The sequence below is a fragment of the Panthera onca genome, chromosome B2 (genome assembly GCF_046562875.1).
Source record: "Panthera onca isolate mPanOnc1 chromosome B2, mPanOnc1 haplotype 2, whole genome shotgun sequence".
NCBI lineage: Eukaryota > Metazoa > Chordata > Mammalia > Carnivora > Felidae > Panthera > Panthera onca.
The window spans coordinates 29,810,201-29,831,914 of NC_138343.1; the positions used below are offsets into that span (position 1 = coordinate 29,810,201).

Sequence of the window (21,714 nt, forward strand, 5' to 3'; positions counted from 1 at the left end):
CGATCTCCCCTCCACTGGGCATAGCTTCCCACGAGAAAGGGAAAATGGACTCAGTGTCAGAACAGCGCCCCTCCCCGGGTGGGAAGAGGGAGATCCGCCTCGAAGTTCATATTCCTACTAGAGACAGACTCACCTTGAGGGTGCTTTTCTCTAAAAGAGAGACAGGAATCCAGTCTGTCCCTGGGATGCAGGTTGAGACATCCCAGAAATAACCCATCAGCAGTTCCCTCTGACCCTGGCAGCCACCTTATGAACCATGACCTTCCCTCTCAAGGCCTTTTTCTCCCTGAGAACATGTTTGGAGATCTGAGTCCGGGTATTCTGAGTCATTCACCCTCCACCACACTCAGGACCACAGTGTGTTCCCCCCTTAGACCAGCAGCTTCCTACCTGGGCTTCTCTCCCTGATTCCAGAACTTAACAAGGATCAGGAGATCCCAAAGGCTAGACTGCTGTCTGGGTTTTGTGCTTCTTCCATCCAGACCAGTTGTCCTGTCCACCTCAGGATGGTCACGTGGATGCAGTTTCAGTGGCCCATAAAGCTAAACCACAGTGTGGATTCTCTGTTCTTCTTCTTCAGAATCTCCCAACACACGCGTGACCCGCCACCCCATCTCTGACCGTGAGGTGACCCTGAGGTGCTGGGCCCTGGGCTTCTACCCTGCGGAGATCACCCTGACCTGGCAGCGTGATGGGCAGGACCACACCCAGGACGCAGAACTTGTGGAGACCAGGCCTGCGGGAGATGGGACCTTCCAGAAGTGGGCAGCTGTGGTGGTGTCTTCTGGAGAGGAGCAGAGATACACGTGCCATGGTGCAGCACGAGGGGCTGCCTGAGCCCATCACCCTGAGATGGGGTAAGAAGGGTTTGTGGTAGAGCCCCGTGTCAGAGAAAGCAGGGCCCTTCTGGAGAATTTCACAAAGTCAAGACTGAAGCCAGAGGTCTGGGCCCCTCACCTTCCTTCCCTTTCCAGAGCCATCCTCTCAGCCCTCCATCCCCATCCTGGGCATCATTGCTGGTGTGGCTGTCCTTGTGGTCACTGTGGTGGTTGGAGCTGTGATCTGGAGGAAGAAGTGCTCAGGTAGGAATAGAGTGGGGGGATCTGAGTTCACTTGTCCTGCTGGGGGGTTTCCTAGGTAGCACTTCCTGGGAAGTACCATCCACACACATGTACCTGCCCACTCTGGAGCCATTAGTAACATTCACTCTGTAACAAAGCACTTGTGAAAATCAAGGACAGATTTTCACTTGGTAATTCTGGTGATGGGGACCTGATTCCCAGCAGTGACAGGACACAGAGGAAGGTCCCTGCTAAGGACAGACCTCCAGAAAGTCAGGTGGGTCAGATCCTGCCTTTCTTCATGTTTCCTGATCCTGTCCTGGGTCTTCAGTCAAAATTCTGGAAACTTCATTTTGGACCAGGACTAGGAAGTTGCTCTAGGATCTCATGGCCCATCTGTCCCAGGTTTGTAACATGATATTTTCTTCCCACAGGAGGAAAAGGACCAAGCTACTCTCCCGCTGCATGTAAGTATAGAGGGGGTGATCCCTGGCACCCGGGGATAGTGTAGACAGGACCCCATGGGGAGCTCACTGCCCCCACCCCCTATAGCTGCTCCTTTAGTATCAACTCCTGTGGTTCTGATCACATCCTGTGTGTTCTATCCCCAGGCAATGGCAGTACCCAGGGCTCTGATTCGTCTCTAATGGCTCCTAAAGGTAAGACTCTGGAGGGCCTGAAGAGGGGAGGAGTGGGGGCACTAGGGACACTTTGAACATGTGAGGGGCTGTTGAGAATGTGGCACTTATGTGACTGATCTAAATGTGTTCATGATTAATTTTTTCTCAGTGTGAAACCTGCTCCCTTGTGGGGGTCTGACCAATGCAAGATTTGCCCACACTCCCACTTGGTAACATCAAGAGCCCCTGACTTCTCTTTCTGCAAGTGGTGTCAGAATGTGCCCATTATGCTAATGTTCCCATTAGCATATTGTGAAAATGTTGGGAGACTGGCCCACCCTGCCCACCATGACCCCTCCCCATACTGATTCCTGTTTCTTTTCTGATCTGCTTTCTTGTTCCAGCAGAGGTAGGGCTGGACTGTTTCCATCCCTGTCTTTATTTCATGTTGGTCAGAGTATTGTTGCCTTACTTCCCTATTGAAAATGAGAATCCAGATATGAATTGTGTTCTGTAATTCTTGGCATGTGGGGATGATGAGGTAATAAAGAAAAGATCTGTAAAGTTGAGGCAGAAAAGAAATGAAAGCACAGAGAACCCTCCAGAATCTGTGTGTTTGCTGTTCTGTGTCTGTTGCAAGTGGGGACAGGAGAGGGCTGGAGGAGCCGAGTGTGGATGGGGCCTGTGTCCAGTCCGTGCTCAGTGCACCATTGGCATCACGTGCTCACTCCTCAGCTGGGTCATGTCTCTGCTCCTTGTCCTTGTCCCTTCTGTGGAACCTTGTGTCACTAGGACCTGTGATCACACGGACTCAGACATTACCTGTCACAAGGACCTTGTGCAGCAAGTGCTTCCTGTGACTGGGTCATCCCAGGCTCCATCCTGGGTTGAGCCCTCAGCCCCATCTTTTGGGTGTTTTTTATTTTTTTCTGTGGAGCATCAGGCCTGTTTTTGCTCCTGTGTCTGAGTTCCTGTCTCATTCTTCCTGGATGAACTGGCAGTTACAGCAGCAGGAGTCCTTTGGGCTGTTGTTTCCACAGGCCTAGATGGGCCCTGCACACAGGAGTCTCTGTGGTTTGGAGACATGAATTTTCAGATTCATCCATCTCCTCCCTCTTAGTTGTCTTCTGGATTATTCTTTACATCCTGAGGTAGACAGAGAGGAATCTGGGAGTTTCTCATCCTTTTTCAACTTCAGTTAGTTTCTACCTTCTTTGCCTCTCTGCCCCCTCTTCCTGCCCTTAGTTCTAGTGATGTTGGTGCTGGTTCCCATCCACATTCATGGATTTATAAAGCAGGGTCTAATGTAGATTTCTGTGTGGTTGGAGAAAGGGCCCCATGGAGCCCAAGGCCCATGGAGCCTGATTCTGAAGACAGGACTGTAACTGTGTGCTGTGCTGTGCAGGGGAAATGCTGTGGGAGCGGGGGGGGGGGGGGGGGGGGGGAGCTGAGCAGACAGAGGGAGGGAGGAGCAGCCCTGGGGGAAAGTAAAGGCGGCACTGATGGTGAGGTGGGGGCACTTTGTGCGGGAGCTGCCACGGATGGGCTGTGCCTGAGGCTCATCCAGAAGACAGAGGTCCTCTCCGCTGAGCAATCGTTCTACTGATAGTGTCGTGTGCCACGTGCAGGACCCACTATTTTTTTCATCTAGGACACCTCAGTGACTCTAAGAAGAGGCAAACATGCTGGTGTTGTAGAGAATATGTCCTAGTAGTGATGGGGTAGATTGCACTTGACCCTGAAACAATGTGGGGATTGAAGGCAATGACCCCATTGTGCAGTCAGAAATGCAAGTATAAGTTTTGACTCCCTTAGAACTTAAGTACTACTAATAATAATCTACTGTTGGATAGAAGCCTTGCTGAAAACTTGAGCAGTCGCTTAGCACATATATTGTATGTTACATATATAGTGTATTGTTGCAATAAATAAAGCTGGAGAAAATATTAAATCATATGTAAGAGAAATTGCATTGACAATCTTATGGTAAAAAATTTTGCATATAGGTGGATATGCATAGTTCAAACCAGTGTAATTCAGAGGTTAGCTGTATATTATATAAACATAGTAAATAAGAGAAGTGTTTAAATTGGAGGTTGGTAGGTGCTTTGAGGAAGGCGACCCAGAGAGCCTCCTGTGCTGTGACGGGGAAGGTGGCTACTTTACTAAAGGGATCAGTGAGAAGGTGAGCTCTGGGAGATGTGAAGGACATGAAGGAATTGGTGGAGCTTTTTTTTGTTTTTGTTTTTGTGTTTTGTTTTTTAGTTTGTTTATTTTGAGAGAGAGAAAGAGAGACAGAACCGCGGAGGGTCAGAGAAAGAGGGAGAGAGAAAGAATCCCAAGCAGGCTTTGTGTGCAGTGTGGGTCTCCATCTCACAAACCGCGAGATCATGACCTGAGCCAAAACCCAGAGTCAGACACTTAACCGACTGAGGCACACAGGGGCCCCATGAAGGAATTGTTGAAGAGCATGTCTCAGGGAGTTCATTCCAAGCAGGGGAACCTTCAGTGCACATGTACTAGAGCAGGAGCGTGTCCTGTGTTTAGGGAAGGGTGAGAGGCCGCTGTGACTGGAGCAGAGAGCATGTGAAATGAGGTCAGATGTCTAGCCCGCAGGATATTATAAGGGTTTTGACTTTTCTTCTTTTGAGTGTGGAGTTACAAGAATGTAGTTTTCTTTAGAAGAATCTGTTTGCTGCTGTGCAGAATCGAGAAGTGAAGGGCAAGGGACCAGTAGGAAAAAGTGTAGGAAACTAGTGCAGTGTTCCAGGAGGGGGATGTCAGCTGTATGTCTAGGGTATGGAAGGAAAGTAATAAGACATGATTTGGTTCTGGGTGTATTTAATGAACTTTGTGGCATTTCCTATTGGATTAATTCTGAGTTGTAAGAAGGAGGAATACAGAGGGCATCCAATATTTCAGATTGCAAGTAGAAATGTGGAATGCCTTCCATGGAAATGAGAATGTTATGGAAGTAGGACTTTGGGGGAAGCAACATCATAGGCATCCACTTTAGGAATGTCAAGTTTGAGATGCATATTAGAAATGCAAGTGAGCTTGCAGCTGGATATAGAGTGCAGGGTAGGAGAAATATCTAGGTTGGATAGATCATCTAGACACACGGTCAATAAAGAAACAAGGGCCCTGAATGATACATTGGATCAGATGGACTTGACAGATGTGTTTAGAACTCTGCATCCCAAAGCAACAGAATATACTTTCTTCTTGAGTGCACATGGAACATTCTCCAAGATAAATCACATACTGGGTCACAAAACAGCTCTTCATAAGTATACAAGAATTGAGATCATACCATGTACACTTTCAGACCACAATCTTATGAAGCTTGAAATCAACCACAGGAAAAAGTCTGGAAAATCTCCAAAAGCATGGAGGTTAAAGAACACCCTACTAAAGAATGCATGGGTCAACCAGGCAATTAGAGAAGAAATTTAAAAATATATGGAAACAAACGAAAATGAAAATACAACAATCCAAACGCTTTGGGATGCAGCAAAGGCAGTCCTGAGAGAAAAATACCTTGCAATCCAGGCGTATCTCAAGAAACAAGAAAAATCCCAAATACAAAATCTAACAGCACACCTAAAGGAACTAGAAGCAGAACAATAAAGACACCCCAAACCCGGCAGAAGAAGAGAAATAATAAAGCTCAGAGCAGAAATAAATATAGAATCTAAAAAAACTGTAGAGCAGATCAATGAATCCAAAAGTTGTTTTTTTGAAAAAAATAAACAAAATTGATAAACCTCTAGCCAGGCTTCTCAAAAAGAAAAGGGAGATGACCCAAATAGATAAAGTCATGAATGAAAATGGAATGATTACAACCAATCCCTCAGAAATACATGCAATTACCAGGGAATACTATGAAAAATTACATGCCAACAAACTGGACAACCTGGAAGAAATGGACAAATTCCTAAGCACTTCCAAAACTCAAACAGGAAGAAAGAGAAAACTTGGACAGACCCATAACCAGAGAAGAAACTGAATCAGTTATCAAAAATCTCCCAACAAATAAGAGTTCAGGACCAGATGGCTTCCCTGGAGAATTCTACCAACATTTAAAGCAGAGATGATACCTATCCTTCTCAAACTGTTCGAAAAAATAGAAAGGGAAGGAAAACTTCCAGACTCATTCTATGAAGCCAGCATTACTTTGATTCCCAAACCAGACAGAGACCCAGCAAAAAAAAGAGAACTATAGGCCAATATCCCTGATGAATATGGATGTATAAATTCTCAATAAGATACTAGCAAATCGAACTCAACAGCATATAAAAAGAATTATTCACCATGATCAAGTGGGATTCATTCCTGGGCTGCAGGGATGGTTCAACATTTGCAAATCAATCAACGTGATACATCACATTAATAAAAGAAAAGATAAGAACCATATGATCCTGTCAATCGATGCAGAAAAAGCATTTGACAAAATTCATCATCATTTCTTAATAAAAACCCTCGAGAAAGTCGGGATAGAAAGAAAATATGTAAACATTATAAAAGTCATTTGTGAAAAGCCCACAGCTAATATCATCCTCAATGGGGAAACACTGAGAGCTTTACCCCTGAGATCAGGAACACGACAGGGATGTCCACTCTCACCGCTGTTGTTTAACATAGTGTTGGAAGTCCTAGCATCAGCCATCAGGCAACAAAAGGAAATCAAAGGCATCAAAATTGCCAAAGATGAAGTCAACCTTTCACTTTCTGCAGATGACATGATACTATACAATAGACTCCACCCAAAGTCTCCTAGAACTGATACATAAATTCAGCAAAGTCTCAAGATACAAAATCAATGTACAGAAATCAGTTGCATTCTTATACACTAATAATGAAGCAACAGAAAGACAAATAAAGAAACTGATCCCAGTCACAACTGCACCAAGAAGCATAAAATACCTAGGAATAAATCTAACCAAAGATGTAAAAGATCTGTATGCTGAAAACTATAGAAAGCTTATGAAGGAAATTGAAGAAGGTATAAAGAAATGGAAAAACATTCCGTGTTCATGGATTGGAAGAATAAATATTGTCAAAATGTCAATACTACCCAAAGCTATCTACACATTCAATGCAATCCCAATCAAAATTGCACCAGCATTCTTCTCGAAGCTAGAACAAGCAATCCTAAAATTTGTATAGAACCACAAAAGAACCCGAATAGCCAAAGTAATATTGAAGAAGAAGACCAAAGCAGGAGGCATCACAATCCCAGACTTTAGCCTCTACTACAAAGCTGTCATCATCAAGACAGCATGGTATTGGCACAAAAGCAGACACATAGACCAATGGAATAGAACAGACACTCCAGAATTGGACCCACAAAAATATGGCCAACTAATCTTTGACAAAGCAGGAAAGAATATCCAATGGAAAAGAGACAGTCTCTTTAACAAAAGGTTCCTGGAGAACTGGACAGCAACATGCAGAAGATTGAAACTAGACCACTTTGTCACACCATTCACAAAAATAAATTCAAAATGGATAAAGGATCTGAATGTGAGACAGGAAACCATCAAACTCCTAGAGGAGAAAGCAGGAAAAGACCTCTCTGACCTCAGCCGCAGCAATTTCTTACTTGACACATTCCCTAAAGGCAAGGGAATTAAAAGCAAAAATGAACTATTGGGACCTCATGAAGATAAAAAGCTTCTGCACTGCAAAGGAAACAACCAACAAAACTAAAAGGCAACCAACGGAATAGGAAAAGATATTTGCAAATGACATATCAGACAAAGGGCTAGTATCCAAAATCTATAAATAATTCACCAAACTCCACACCCAAAAAACAAATAATCCAGTGAAGAAATGGGTAGAAAACATGAATAGACACTGCTCTAAAGAAGACATCCAGATGGCCAACAGGCACATGAAAAGATGCTCAACGTCGCTTCTCATCATGGAAATACAAATCAAAACCACACTCAGATACCACCGCACACCTGTCAGAGTGCCTAAAATGAACAAGTCAGGAGACTATAGATGCTGGAGCGGATGTAGAGAAATGGGAACCCTCTTGCACTATTGGTGGGAATGCAAACTGGTGCAGCCGCTCTGGAAAACAGTGTGGAGGTTCCTCAAAAAATCTACTCTATGACCCAGGAATAGTACTGCTAGGAATTTACCCAAGGGATACAGGAGTGCTGATGCCTAGGGGCACTTGTATCCTAATGTTTATAGCAGCGCTTTCAACAATAGCCAAATTATGGAAAGAGCCTAAATGTCCATCAACTGATGAATGGATAAAGAAATTGTGGTTTATATACACAATGGAATACTACGTGGCAATGAGAAAGAATGAAATATGGCCTTTTGTAGCAACATGGATGGAACTGGAGAGTGTTATGCTAAGTGAAATAAGCCATACAGAGAAAGACAGATACCATATGTTTTCACTCCTGTTTGGATCCTGAGAAACTTAACAGAAGACCATGGGGGAGGGGAAGGAAAAAAAAAAAGAGAAGGAGGGAGGCAAACCATAAGAGCCTCTTAAAAACAGAACAAACTGAGGGTTGATGGGGGGGTTGGAGGTAGGGGAAGGTGGGTGAGGGGTATTGAGGAGGGCACCTGTTGGGATGAGCACTAGGTTTTCACGAGCATTTCCCTGATTTTGAGTGACGTTGAGCATCTTTTCATGTGTCTTTTGGCCACCTGGATGTCTTCTTTGGAAAGCTATCTGTTCATGTCTTCTGCCCATTTTTTAAATGGCATTTTTGTCTTATGTTTTGAATCATGTAAGTTCTTTCTGTATTGTGGATAATAACCCTTTTTCAAATATGTCATTTGCAAATATATTTTCTCATTCTATACGTTGTTTTTTAGTTTTGTTGGTTGTTTCCTTTGCGGTACAGAAGCTTATATTGTGATGTAGTCCCAATAGTTTATTTTTGCTTTTCTTTCCCTTGCCTTAAGAGAATACCTAGAAAAATGTTGCTGTGTCCAATGTCAGCGAATTTACTGCCTGTACTCACTTCTAGGATTTTTATGGTTTCAGGTCTCACACTTAGGTAATTAATCCATTTTGAATTCATTTTTGTGTGTGGTATATGAAAATGGTGCAGTTTCATTTGTCTGCATGTCGTTGTCCAGTTTTCCCAATACCATTTGTTGAAGAAGTCTTTTTCCTATTGAATGCTCTTTCCTGATTTGTCAAAGATTAACTTACCATATAATTGTGGGTTTATTTCTGGATTTTTTACTCTGTTCTATTGAAATGTGTGTCTATTTTTATGCCAGTACCATACTGTATTGATTACTACAGCTTTGTAAAATTGGGGTCTGGAATTCTGATGCCTCCAGCTTTGCTTTTCTTTTTCAAGATTTCTTGGGCTCTTCAGGGTCTTTTGTGGTTCCATACAAATATAGGATTGAGTGTTGCTAGTTCTGTGAAAAATGCTGTTGGTATTTTGGTAGGGATCACACTAAATGTGTAAATTGCTTTTGGTAGTATAGACATTTTGATATCTGTGCTTCCAATTCATGAGCATTGATTGTCTTTCCATTTCATGATGTCATTTTCAATTTCTTTGCTCAGTGTTTTATAGTTTCAGAGCACAGGTATTTCACTTCTTTGGTTAAAGCTAGACTGCCTCCCCTCTAGCCTTGGAGAACACACTACCAGGTCAAAGTGATATCTGCAGGTCAAAATCCCAAGCCACACAGCACCTCAGGTTGACCTTACAGTCAGAGGCTGGTGGGTCATGTGTTCTGAGAGGCTCTGTGGAAAGTTTCAAAATGGGGAGGGCTAAGGCAAGGACTTCTTGAAAAGCATCTACTCCAAAGACTAAGATGCCACAACTCTTGAAGGTTTGGCTGTCTACCAGACTTAGGCTTTCTTTCATGGTGTTCTTTGTGAGACAGTGCTCCGTGGTGTGGTTGTAGTATTGCTTCATGTTTCTCAGAATTAAGTGGTTACTCTTCATTTGGCTTGTGAAAATCTTGGTCTTGTTGTCAAAAATCTTGGCTCTTCCATCAGCCACTGGACTCAAGACTTTCTCTTCATCTCCTCATTTTCATGGCAGATGAAAGGTTGGTAGTTAATGAATCCCAAGACAGTAAATGCGAGGACTTCTGGAGCTGGTTCAGACACAGCCAAGGAAAAATGCTGTAGACAGCACATTCCTGAGGTAGGAACCAGTGCCTTCAGAGGAAGCTCCAGTATTTATGAGTGAGGTACTAATTATCCATGTGTGGGGAATAAGTGTGAATGTCTGTGTGTGTATGTGTGTGCATGCTCGTGTTGTATGATAGGAGAGACAGGGCATACAGAATAAAATAGTGGAAAGACAATGACACAACAACCTCCACCCCACCCCCCACCACCAAAGTGATATTCAAATCCCACACCCATTGTACACTGATGGGATTCAGCAAAACAAAAAAGAAATGTTACTCTAATCCCCGAAAATAAAAGTGCCATCAGGGCACCTGGGTGGCTCAGTTGCTTAAGCATCCAACTCTTGATTAGTCTCACAGTTGTGAGATGGGGCTCCGTGCTGGGTATGGAATGTGCTTAAGATTCTCTCTTTCCCCTCTCCCTTTGCCCCTCCCCTGCTCTCACGTGCTTTCATGCTCTCTATCTTTCTCAAAAAATAAAAGTTTCGTGAAAAAGCTGATCTTGAACAGGGTTTGAAGAAGTGGAGGCATCAGGAGGAGTGGGATTTAGAAATATTTAGAATATTTAAATATTTAGAAATATTTAGAAATATTCTCATGGCTCTGGCTGAGGTGTTAGTACCCTGGAATGGGACCCTCTCCAAGTCCACTGTTGTGATGTCGTAGCATCCCAACCCCTGCTAGTCCCACCTCTCTTCTGACCAAGGTCCCCTTCTTTCACATCACCCTCCTTGTCACTGTGGAAAAGGCACTGGCCTCAGAGTCAGGGGTTCCAGCCCCACCACACCCTCTGTTTCCTGTGAAAGTCACTCCCTTCTGTGGCCTAGGCTTCTTTATCTCTAGAACAAAGCCATGAAGCTACAAGGCCCAGGGCCTTCCAGTCCTGCTATGTGACAGTTGTAGAGCCCCAGAAGTCACCAAGGGATCCAGGTGATGAGTGTGAAGGAGGAGGTGCAGGAGTAAGGAGGGATGCTCCAAGAGAAGGCACAGCCTGCAGCTGTTCTTGTCCTAGCCTCCCTGCTCCTCCTGTTCTGTCCCTCAAACTCCATTCTATCCCAGGACCTTTGATTCATCCTTCTTCCCTCATGTGGCACACTCTCCCCATCTCTCTGCCACAACCTTTGGTCTTACATCCTTCTGGTCTCCGCTGAAATGTTACTTCCTTGGGGACAGTTTGCCTCCCTCCTCCAACCCCCTGCTGCAACCTGGGTAAGATGGGTAGCTTCTGCTCATGTGCAGCCATGGCCAATGAGCATCACATGATTGCACGTTCACCACCTGCCTCTGTGCATTCCATGTAAACGGTGAGTTTTCTTTTTTGTAGATCCCTATCCTTTGTGCCTGTCACAGTACTGTGTTAGTCAGGGTGCTCAGGGAAACAGATACAAGAAGATACGTGCATAGAGTGAGAGGTGGGAGAATTTCAAGGAACTGGCTTATGGGACGGGGGCGGGAGTTGGAAGTCCAAAATGTGCAGGGCAGGCGGGCAGGCTGGGTGTGCGAGCAGAGCTAATGCTGCATTCGTGATCCAAAGGCAGTTTGGACAACGATCTGCGTTGTATTTCTTCTCTCTGAGATTAGGAGAGTCTTCAATTTATCATTATCCTCATGTAACTATCCTCATAACTTCTGAAACCATGTATGTTTGACTTTTCCTTTGTTTTTATGGTCAGTATGCAACAATTCTTGCGGAAATAATAGATGTAAATTCAAGAACTGAAATAGAATACAAAGAAATAAGCAGTAAGAATGAAGTGACAAAGCTTAAATACCTTTTAATATTGCTTTGAAATATACTAATCATGAATCTTCTGGGTCTGAGAGGAAACAGGGAGCCACAACACTAGTGATGAATCACAGCCTGATGTGTAACAGAGCATCTACTATTGTACAGATGTTATAATGAGTGGGAGTGGCTTCCAGACTGTGTATGATTTAGTTCAATACTATTTGACATTTCTAAAATTAAAGAAAAAAACCCTGCTACTCTGCCAAAACTCACTGGTGTCTTACTCTTGCTAGCCATGTAAATATTATGTGCAAATCATGCTCCAAGGCTGTGTGAATGTGAACGTGCTGAAAGCATGCTGTCAGTGCTCAGAATGCAATGAACAATTAGCAATAATCAAGAAGAACTTTTTGTAAATGAACTTCACACAGTAAGGTCTTTGAAATACTAAAACTTTCTATTAATAATACTTACAGGGTTGGGGCGCCTGGGTAGCTCAGTCAGTTAAGCGTCCGACTTTGGCTCAGGTCATGATCTCACAGTCTGTGAGTTCAAGCCCTGTGTCGGGCTCTGTGCTGACAGCTCAGAGCCTGGATCCTGCTTCGGATTCTGTGTCTCCCTCTGTCTCTGACCCTCCCCCATTCATGCTCTGTCTCTCTCTGTCTCAAAAATAAATAAACATTAAAAAAAATTTTTTTAATTAAAAAAAATACAGGGTTGATAACAGCAGCAAACATTGAAAAATTTCCATCAGAATTTTGCACTATGGGGAAGGTTTAAGATGGCAGAACAGCATGGAATCTCTCAGCTTGTCTCATCCCTGAAATGCAGCTAGATCAACACCACACCATTTTGTACACCTAGGAAATGGATCTGATGATTAACACAACAATCTGCATGACTTGAGCCACAGAACTCAGCAGGTACTGGTGGAGAGAGGTGAACTGGGGGAGAGAAAAGCCATGGATGATAGATAAACTGAGGATAATGATAAGCTGTTTTTGTGGAAAAAGGACAGAGAAAGGGGGGTGGGGAAGAGAGTGCAGTGCATCTGCAGGAAAAGTACTCCCCTGAAAGCAGCTGGAGAGAAAGAGAAAGAGTGAAAACACTCTCAGGGGACTGAACAAGAAATCTGTTCCTCGAAATCACTGATGGGGAGAGAAGAGAGGGTTTCAGTACCATTAGGATTCTATAAACAGTAGAGCACAGAGTCTGAAATCCCTGAGCTCAGTGCCTGGTGGTGCTCTGGTGAGGAAGTAGGGTGAACCTCCAGGAGCAGGCAGAGAGGTTTGAGGGGTTCTTGTGCCCACATGGGGAGAGGCAGTTCTCTGCCTGGAGAGCATTTGGTAGAGGCCATATGGCCTCCCCATAGACAAAGGTTCCAGCAGACCCCAGAGAGCAGCCACGTTTGCTGATATTGGGACAAAGACTCCAGAATATGGTGAAACCTGGTGGTGGCTGTGTATTGTGAATTGCCATAATCTCTGAACTTCTGCTGCTGTGCAAATGCGCGAACATTTTCTTGGGCAAGCCAGCACCGGGCCACTGCTCAGTGAGACACTCCCCCAGAGAATCCTCAGGAGTCCAAGCCAAAAGGGTCTCTGAGGTGAGGGTTTTGGAAACAGCCCCATCTGAGATAAAACTCTGGGGGAAGGTGCCACCTGGTAGGTGAATGTCTGGACACGGACAGGATTGAGGTGGGCAGTGGACAGAGGCCTGAGACAAAGGAAGGGTGCTTGATTGTGGGTCAATGAGAGTGCAAAGTTCCTGTGCCAGAGAGTAGGAAAGTGGGTGAATCCATTTTCACCTCTCCCCCACCCCACACACAAATGCAGGTGCACATCCATGCACGCCACACCTACTATCCCAGTAAGTTTATCAGCACCACCTAGTGGACATCGGAGCCATTGCACTGGAGCCCCACCCAACTGTACCCTCCAAGCATATCCCCTAGAGGACCACCACAAGTCCCTCTACCTGCTTAGTGTATGGACTATAGAGTGCTTCATAGTTTGAGTTCTAAGGGAAACAGGATGTAACTTCATTTGGGTTTCATTCTGTTTGCTGGTTAATTTATTTAAAAAATTTTTTAAATTATTTTTTACTATGTTTTTAAATTTTTTTTGTAAATTCTTAATTCAATTTCACTTCCTTTATTTCATTTTATTCTATTTTGATGTATACATTTTCTAATTTTTAAATTTTTTCTTAACCTTTTCTTTCTTTTCATTTCTTTTCTTTCCCCTTTTTCTGTCTTCTATCAAGATTCTCTCAACAAGGAGACCAAAACACACGCAGGATCTAGCTTTTATGATTTTTGTTCTGTTTTTAATTTTTAAATTTTATTACTTTTTTCTTCCTTAAAATTACAAAACTAAGGAATTTCACCCCAAAAGAAAGATCAGGAAGATATGAAAGCCAGGAGCTTAATCAACACAGATATAAACAAGATGTCTGAACTAGAACTTAGAATCACCATAATAAGAATACTAGTTGGGACTAAAAAAACCATACAATCCTTTTCTGGGGAGGTAAAAGAAGTATAACCTAGTCACGATGAAATTAAAAATCCTATAACTGAGATGCAGTCTTGAATAGTTGCCATGACAGCAAGGATAGAAAAAACAGAGTAGCAAATTAGTGATATATAAGACAAAATTGTGGAGAATAATGAAGCAGAAAAAAGGAGGGAAATACAAGACTTAGAGAACTCAGAGATACATTAAAAAGAATAATGTCTGAATCATAGGAGTCCCAGAAGATGAAAAGAGAGAAAAAGGGGCAGAAGATTTATGTGAGCAAATCATAGTGGAAAACTTACCTAATCTAGAGAAGGAGACAGACATCAAAATCCAAGAAAAACAGAGAACTCCCAATATATTCAACAAAAACCAACCATCACCAAGGCATATCATAGTCAAATTCACAAAATACACAGACAAGGAAAGAATTATAAAAGGTTTCCCCCTTAACCTATAAGGGAAGAGAGAACATGTTCACAGCAGACCTATCCACAGAAACTTGGCAGATCAGAAAGGAGTGGCAAGATATATTCAAAGTTCTGAATAGGAAAATATGCAGCCAAGAATTCTTTTTCAGCAAGGCTGTCATTCAAAATGGAAGGACCATAAAGAGTTTCCCAGATAAACAAAAACTAAAGGAGTTCATGACCACTAAACTAACGCTGAAAGAAATTTTATGGGGGACTCTCTAAGTGGAGAAAAGACAAAACAAGACAAAAAGACCAAACGACTAGAAATACCAGAGAACATTACCAGAAACTCCAACTCTACAGGCAACACGTGGATACATGGAAATTAAAGAACATCTTACTAAAGGATGAATGGGTTAACCAATAATTAAAGAGGAAATTGAAAAGTACATGGGAGCCAATGAAAATTAAAACACGACAGCCCAAAACCTCTGGGAAGCAGTAAAGGCAATCATCAGAGGGAAGTATATAGCAATCCAGGCCTTCCTAAAGAAGGAAGAAAGGTCTCATATACACAACCTAACTTTACACCTTAAAGAGTGGGAAAAAGAACAGCAAACAAAGCCCTAAACCAGCAGAAGACAGGAATTAATAAAGATTAGAGCAGAAATCAATGATATATATATAAAAAAAAAAAAAGATCAATGAAACCAGGAGCTGGTTCCTTGAAAGAATTAACAAGATTGATAAACCCTTAGCCAGACTGATCAAAAAGAAAAAGGAAAGGACCCAAATAAATAAAATCAAGAATTAAAGAGAAGAGATCACAGCCAACTTTGCAGAAATACAAACAATAGTAAGAGAATATTATGAACAATTATATGCCAATAAATTGGGCAATCTGGAAGAAATGGACAAATTCCCAGAAAGAAAAACTACCAAAACTGAAACAAGAAGAAATAGAAAATTTGAACAGACCCACAACCAGTAAAGAAATTGAATTAGTAATAAAAAAATCTCCCCCAAAAAACAGAGTCCAAGGCTGGATGGCTTTCCAGGGGAATTCTACCAAATATTTAAAGAAGAGTTAACACCTAGTCTTTTGAAGTTGTTCCAAAAAATATAAATGGGAAGAAAACTTCAAAACTCATTCTATGAGGCCAGCATTACCTCAATTCCAAAATCAAAGACCTCACTGAAAAGGAGAACTACAGACCAAATTCCCTGATGAACATGGATGCAAAAATTATCAACAAGATACTAGCCAACAAGATCCAACAACACATTAAATGAATTAGTCACCACAGTCAAGTGGGATTTATTCCTGGGATGCAGGGCTGGTTCATCATCTGCCAATCAATCAATGTAATACATCACATCAATAAAAGAAAGGCCAAGAGCCACACGATTCTCTCAATAGATGCAGAGAAAGTATTTGACAAAATACAGCATCCTTTCTTGATAAAAACCCTCAAGAAAGTAGGGATAGAAAGATCATATCTCGGGATCATAAAAGCCACATATGAAAGACCCACCTCTAATATCATCCACAATGGGGAAAAACTGAGAGCTTTCCCCCTAAAGTCAGGAACACCACAAGGATGTCCACTCTTACCACTATTATTCAACACGGTGTTGAAAGTCCTAGCCTCAGCAATCAGACAAAATAAAGAAATAAAAGGCATCCAAATCGACAAGGAGGAAGTCAAACTTTCACTCTGCACAGATGACATGATACTTTATGTGGAAAACCCAAAAGACTCCACCAAAAAACTGTCTGAACTGGTCCACGAATTCGGCAAAGTTGCAGGATATAAAATCAATGTACAGAAATTGGTTGCATTTGTATACACCAATAATGAAGCAGCAGAAAGAGAAACCAAGGAATAAATCCCATTTACAATTGCACAAAAACATAAAATACCTAGGAATAAACCTAACCAAAGAGGTGAAATATCTATAGGCTGAAAACTATAGAAAGTTTATGACTGAAATTGAAGACACACACACACTCACACAAATGGAAAAACATTCCATGCTCATGGATTGGAAGAACAAATATAGTTAAAATGTTGATACTACCCAAAGCAATCTACATATTCAATGCAATCCCTAACACCAGCATTCTTCACAGAGCTAGAATAAACAATCCTAAAATTTGTATGGAACCAGAAAAGAGCCCCAATAGTCAAAGCAATCCTGAACAAGAAAACCAAAGCTGGAGGCATCACTATTCAGGACTTCAAGATGTATTACAAAGCTGTAATCATCAAGGCAGTACGGTACTGGCACAAAAATAGACACAGAGATCAATGGAACAGAACAGAAAACCCAGAAATGGACCCACAAATGTATGGCCAACTAATCTTTGACAAAGCAGGAAAGAATATTGAATGGAATAAAGACAGTCTCTTCAGCAAATGGTGCTGGGAAAACTGGAGGGCAACATGCAGAAAAATGAACCTGGACCATACACAAAAACAAACTCAAAATGGACTAAAGACCTAAACGTAAGAAAGGAAGCCTTCAAAATCTTAGAGGAGAAACCGGGCAAAAACTTCTTTGACTTCGGCCACAGCAACTTCTTACTCAACACATCTTCAGAGGCAAGGGAAACAAAAGCAAAAATGAACTATTGAGACCTCGTCAAAATAAAAACTTCTGCACAGCAAAGAAAAGAATCAGCAAAACTAAAAGGCATCCGATGGAATGGGAGAAGACATTTGCAAACGACATATCAGATAAAGGTTAGTATCCAAAATCTATAAAGAACTTATCAAACTCAACATCCCCTCCAAAAAAATAATCCAGTGAAGAAATGGACAAAAGACACGAATAGACACTTCTTCAGAGAAGACATCCATATGGCTAGTAGACACATGAAAAAATCTTCAGCATCACTCATCATCAAGGAAATACAAATCAAAACCACAGTGAGATATCACCTCACACCAGTCAGAATGGCTAACATTAACAACTAGGCAACGACAGAGGTTGGTGAGGATGCAGAGAAAGAGGATGTCTTCTGCACTGTTTTTGGGAATGCAAACGAGTGCTGCCACTCTGGAAAACAGTGTGGAGGTTCCTCTAAAGATTAAAAATAAAACTACCCTATGACTCAGCAATTGCACTACTAGGTATTTATCCAAGGGATGCAGGTGTGCTGTTTCGAAGGGGCACATGCACCCTATTGACAATAGCCAAAGTATGGAAAGAGCCCAAGTGTCCATCAATGGATGAATGGATAAAGAAGATGTGGTATATAAATTCAATGGAGTATTACTCAGCAATTGAAAAGAATGAAATCTTGCCATTTGCAACTACATGGATGGAACTGGAGGATATTAGCTAAGGGAAATTAGTCAGTCAGAGAAAGACAAATATCATATGACTTCACTGATGTGAGGAATTTAAGATACAAAACAGGTGAACATAAGGGAAGGGAAGCAAAAAAATATATAAAAACATGGAAGGGTACAAAAACATAAGAGACCCCTAATTATAGGGAACAGAGGGTTGCTGGAACGGCTGTGGGAGGGGTAATTGGCTAAATGGGTAAGGAGCATTAAGGAATCTACTCCTGATATCATTGTTGCACTATATGCTAACTAACTCAGATTAAAATTAAAAAAATAAATAAATTTTAAAAATAGTTTGTAAATTAAAGGGACTGAAAGAATGAAAAAGAATAAATACCTGAATACTAAAAGAAAAAGAAAGAAAGAAAAAGAAAGAAAGAAAGAAGAGAAAAGAAAGAAAAGAAAGAAAAAGAAAATTTTCACGAAAGAATGTGTTTATAGGTGTGCCTGTCTAGCTCAGGGAGTAGAGCATGTGACTCTAGATTTTAAGGTCGGGAGTTCAAGGCCCACTCTGGGGGGCATATTGTACGGAAAATTACAGAAAAAGACTGGGGGCCTGGCTGGCTCAGTCAGTAGAGCATGCAACTCTTGCAGGGGTGGTGGGTTTGGGCCACATGTTGGTTGTAGAAATTACTTTTTAAAAAGTAAAATCTTAAAAAAAAAAGAAGATGTTGTTTCTAATACTACAGAAGCAGTTGGATGGGAGGTGGCTTAGGAGCATTCTACATCACTGTGGGTTATATCCAGTCAGCTGGTGCCCAGATCCCAGGACTCCCTTTATTTCAGTGGGAGAAGCCTGAACATGAAACCACAGGTGCCTGAATCCACATCGTTCACACAAAATCAGATCATGGGCTGGGACCTTTCACCCCAAATCCTCTCTCAGGTGAGACTGCCGGTAATGGCAGGAGGAAGGGGTGGAGTAAGTTCTTCCCCAGAAGGCAATTATGAAAACTGGAGAAAAACATTAAAAATAAACATTTGAAGTCACTGAAAAGTAAATGCAGGCAGAAACATGAGAACTTTAATCTTGAATAACCACCACTACGATGGGCAAGAACCGCAAGTACAGAGCCTTCTCCCCTCTGGGTGCTCCCCTCCCCCAGCATAACTGCAGCCCAGTGGCTCCCAGAGCAGATGACAGCAGTCACAGTGCCAAGGAGCTGGATATTTAAAGGGGGAAATTTGAAAGTGAGGGAGCAGCAGAGGGTTGAGATCTGAATAGAATGTCACTCAAATTCCCTGGATGAGCACCACACTCTGCATGGCTGAGGGATGCCAGGAGACACTGTTGATAACACAGAAAGAACCAGAAGAGGTCTAGCTTTAAAGACACAACTGTCCTGATCTAATCTGTGAGTCTGCGCTGTTGACTTATGAATTCTCCAATCAGCACAAGGCTCAGGCAACAGCAAGAAAAATCATACTGTGGGTGCCAGTGTGGCTTAGTCTTGATCTTGGGATCATGAGTTTAAGCCCCACATAGGGCATAGAGTTTACTTAAAAAATAAAATCATAATGGATGAAGGATGGTCAGACTTTGTGGCTGGGAGGGCATTTGGAAGTTAGGGGAAAATATCAGGAACAAGACAACCACAGAGAAGGTGAGGGCCAAAATCTGAGAAGAACCTGCACGTTCGAACCCTTGACTGACCACCAGGTCACACAGATGGAGGGGGGCTCACTCAAGACCCAGGATAAAATGCAGCCTCTGGATATGGGAAAAACAGGGCATAGACAATAGCTGTCAACAATGTGGGGGTTAAGGTCATAGTGGGGTCCATGCAAGTGAAACACTTCCAGGATAAAAACAGTCTTCAACTTAAATAAATAAAATAGATTCCAGATTTGCTAAAACTTAAAATGCATAATTCATTTACATTTAAAGGACATATTACCAAACATGCAAAGAAACAGAGATGTGTGACTGTGCGAAAGTCAACACAGACATATCCCCCGTGTACCCAGATGTTGGAATCAACACCAAATGCTGCCATGAACTTCAGGAAATAGTTTTAAAGAATGAATAAATATGTGTTGAAATAATTTAAGAAAATCAAGTTCTTAAAGACTGAACAGAAATGAAATCTGAATGAAGAAGTGGAATGTACAAAGAAGACCAAATAGAAATTCTAGAACTAAAAAAGAAAAAAAAATAATAAAATTAAGAGAAACTAATATAACCTCAGAAATCCAAAGGAGAATTAAAAAGACAAATAGACAATCACAGTTCAAAAATTAGAAGGAGACAAAAACAAAAACAAAAAAGATTTGAAGAAATTATGTTTGGAAATTCTTCTACTTTAGTGCAAAAACCGTGAGCCTATAGATCTGAGAAGGTCATCACTCATGAGAACAGAAGCAAAAGAAAACCACACCAAAGCTCATTCATGTCCATGTGACACCTTCCACACAGGATGTCGTGTTTTCAAAATTTTCACAGATTCACTGATACTCTCCTCATGAAGAGGTGGAACTAATTCTTTTCCTCTTGTGCATGGACTGGACTCAGTGACTCACTTCCAACGGAGAAAATAAGGGAGATGTAATGGGGTGTGACTTCAGAGTTTAGGTCCCAAAGGAATGTGTTTTTTTTTTCTCTCTCTTCCCTTTCTTTCCCTCTCTCAGATCATGGGTTCTGGAAGAAGCCAGGTGTCCTGTCAGAAAGATCCTCACTTGCAGACAGGCCCACATGTGAGGAACTGAGGCTTCCCCTATGAGTCTGGGGACACAACTTGATCCTCCAGCCCATGTCAAGCCTGCTCGCCATCATTGTGATTCTAGTTTCATCTTTGCTGCAACCTAATGAGAAAACTTAGCTGAAGCTGCCCCGCTCCCTGTCCTTACACTTATGATCCTCAAGAATTTATTGCCGTAATAATGTCATGTGAAGCTGCAGAATTGTGTTATAATTTGTACCTGGACATGGGTGTTGGCCTCACAGATACTTTACACGAGGCAGGTGCTGAGGAGCGGGACAAGGGTGGAGTCGGAAGGACTGTGAGGTGAGAGTTTAGGAGGAAAAGATTAGCAGGAATGCTGGAAATTTTCAAGGAAAGGGGCAGAGACATAGAAAAGGAAAAGAAGCCTCGGGAGCCCTACAATTCTATTGGGGAGAAGCAGGCTGAAGAGGAGACCCCACTGCAGACACAGTCTCACACCCCAGAAAGATGGGTCACAGTGTGCAGAGACGCTAAGACATAAGCCAACTGCATGCTGTGCACAAGACATGCACTTTTGGGGAACCTGGGTGGCTCAATTGTTTAAGCATCCGCTTCAGCTCAGGTCACGATCTCATGGTTTGTGAGTTCGAGCCTTGCGTCAGTCTCTGTGCTGACAGCAAGGAGCCTGTTTTGGATTCTCTGACTCCCTCTCTCTCTGCCCTACAAAAATAAATAAATAAATAAACACTAAACAAGAACTGAGACGTCCACTTTCACTATGAAGACACAGGCGGAATGTAAGTTGATGAAACAGCTGTGCCGGGCAAACTGTGACATGAAGAGGCTGATATGTTAACATCAGGAGCAAAAGAGATTTGAAAAGAGAGCACATTGCTGGAGATAAGGAGAGCCTCCTCGTGAGAAATGTAATAGAATGAGAAATGTCACAAGTGCAGACAGAAAGGAGACCAGTGGCCGCCCAGGGCTGGGGGCTGGGGTGAGGACCAGATGCAAAGGGGCATCAGGAAACTCAGGATAAGGGACCTGTTCTCTATCGTCTTACTAGTTCCATGGGTCTAAACCATTGGTGACATTCCTCTAACTGTGCATTCACACCTGGGGAATTTTATCTCATCTGAAAAACCTTAAGAAATAAAACAAAAGTAGGGAGGAAGTGGCACAGAAGAGATAAATATAAACTAGGTAAA

General features: G+C 42.3%; 2 protein-coding genes and 2 pseudogenes across 8 annotated transcripts in view; 1 reads left to right on the plus strand and 3 right to left on the minus strand.

Annotated features, from left to right (window-relative positions):
- The window catches only part of LOC132666874 (class I histocompatibility antigen, Gogo-B*0101 alpha chain-like), a 426,482-nt gene that overhangs the window by 130,527 nt on the left and 274,241 nt on the right, over positions 1 to 21,714 (minus strand). The window lies entirely within an intron of this gene.
- Positions 1 to 21,714, minus strand: part of LOC132666876 (patr class I histocompatibility antigen, A-2 alpha chain-like) — a 538,163-nt gene that overhangs the window by 63,224 nt on the left and 453,225 nt on the right. The gene's annotated exons all lie outside the window — the stretch shown is intronic.
- The window catches only part of LOC132677782 (class I histocompatibility antigen, Gogo-B*0103 alpha chain-like), a 253,922-nt pseudogene that overhangs the window by 63,224 nt on the left and 168,984 nt on the right, over positions 1 to 21,714 (minus strand). The gene's annotated exons all lie outside the window — the stretch shown is intronic.
- LOC132666873 (class I histocompatibility antigen, Gogo-B*0101 alpha chain-like) overlaps positions 1 to 21,714 on the plus strand; it is a 41,353-nt pseudogene that overhangs the window by 1,281 nt on the left and 18,358 nt on the right. The window contains exons 4-7 of the transcript XR_013555560.1: positions 581 to 857; positions 975 to 1,082; positions 1,496 to 1,528; positions 1,673 to 1,720. The product of XR_013555560.1 is annotated as a class I histocompatibility antigen, Gogo-B*0101 alpha chain-like (transcript). The remainder of the gene's footprint in view (positions 1 to 580; positions 858 to 974; positions 1,083 to 1,495; positions 1,529 to 1,672; positions 1,721 to 21,714) is intronic.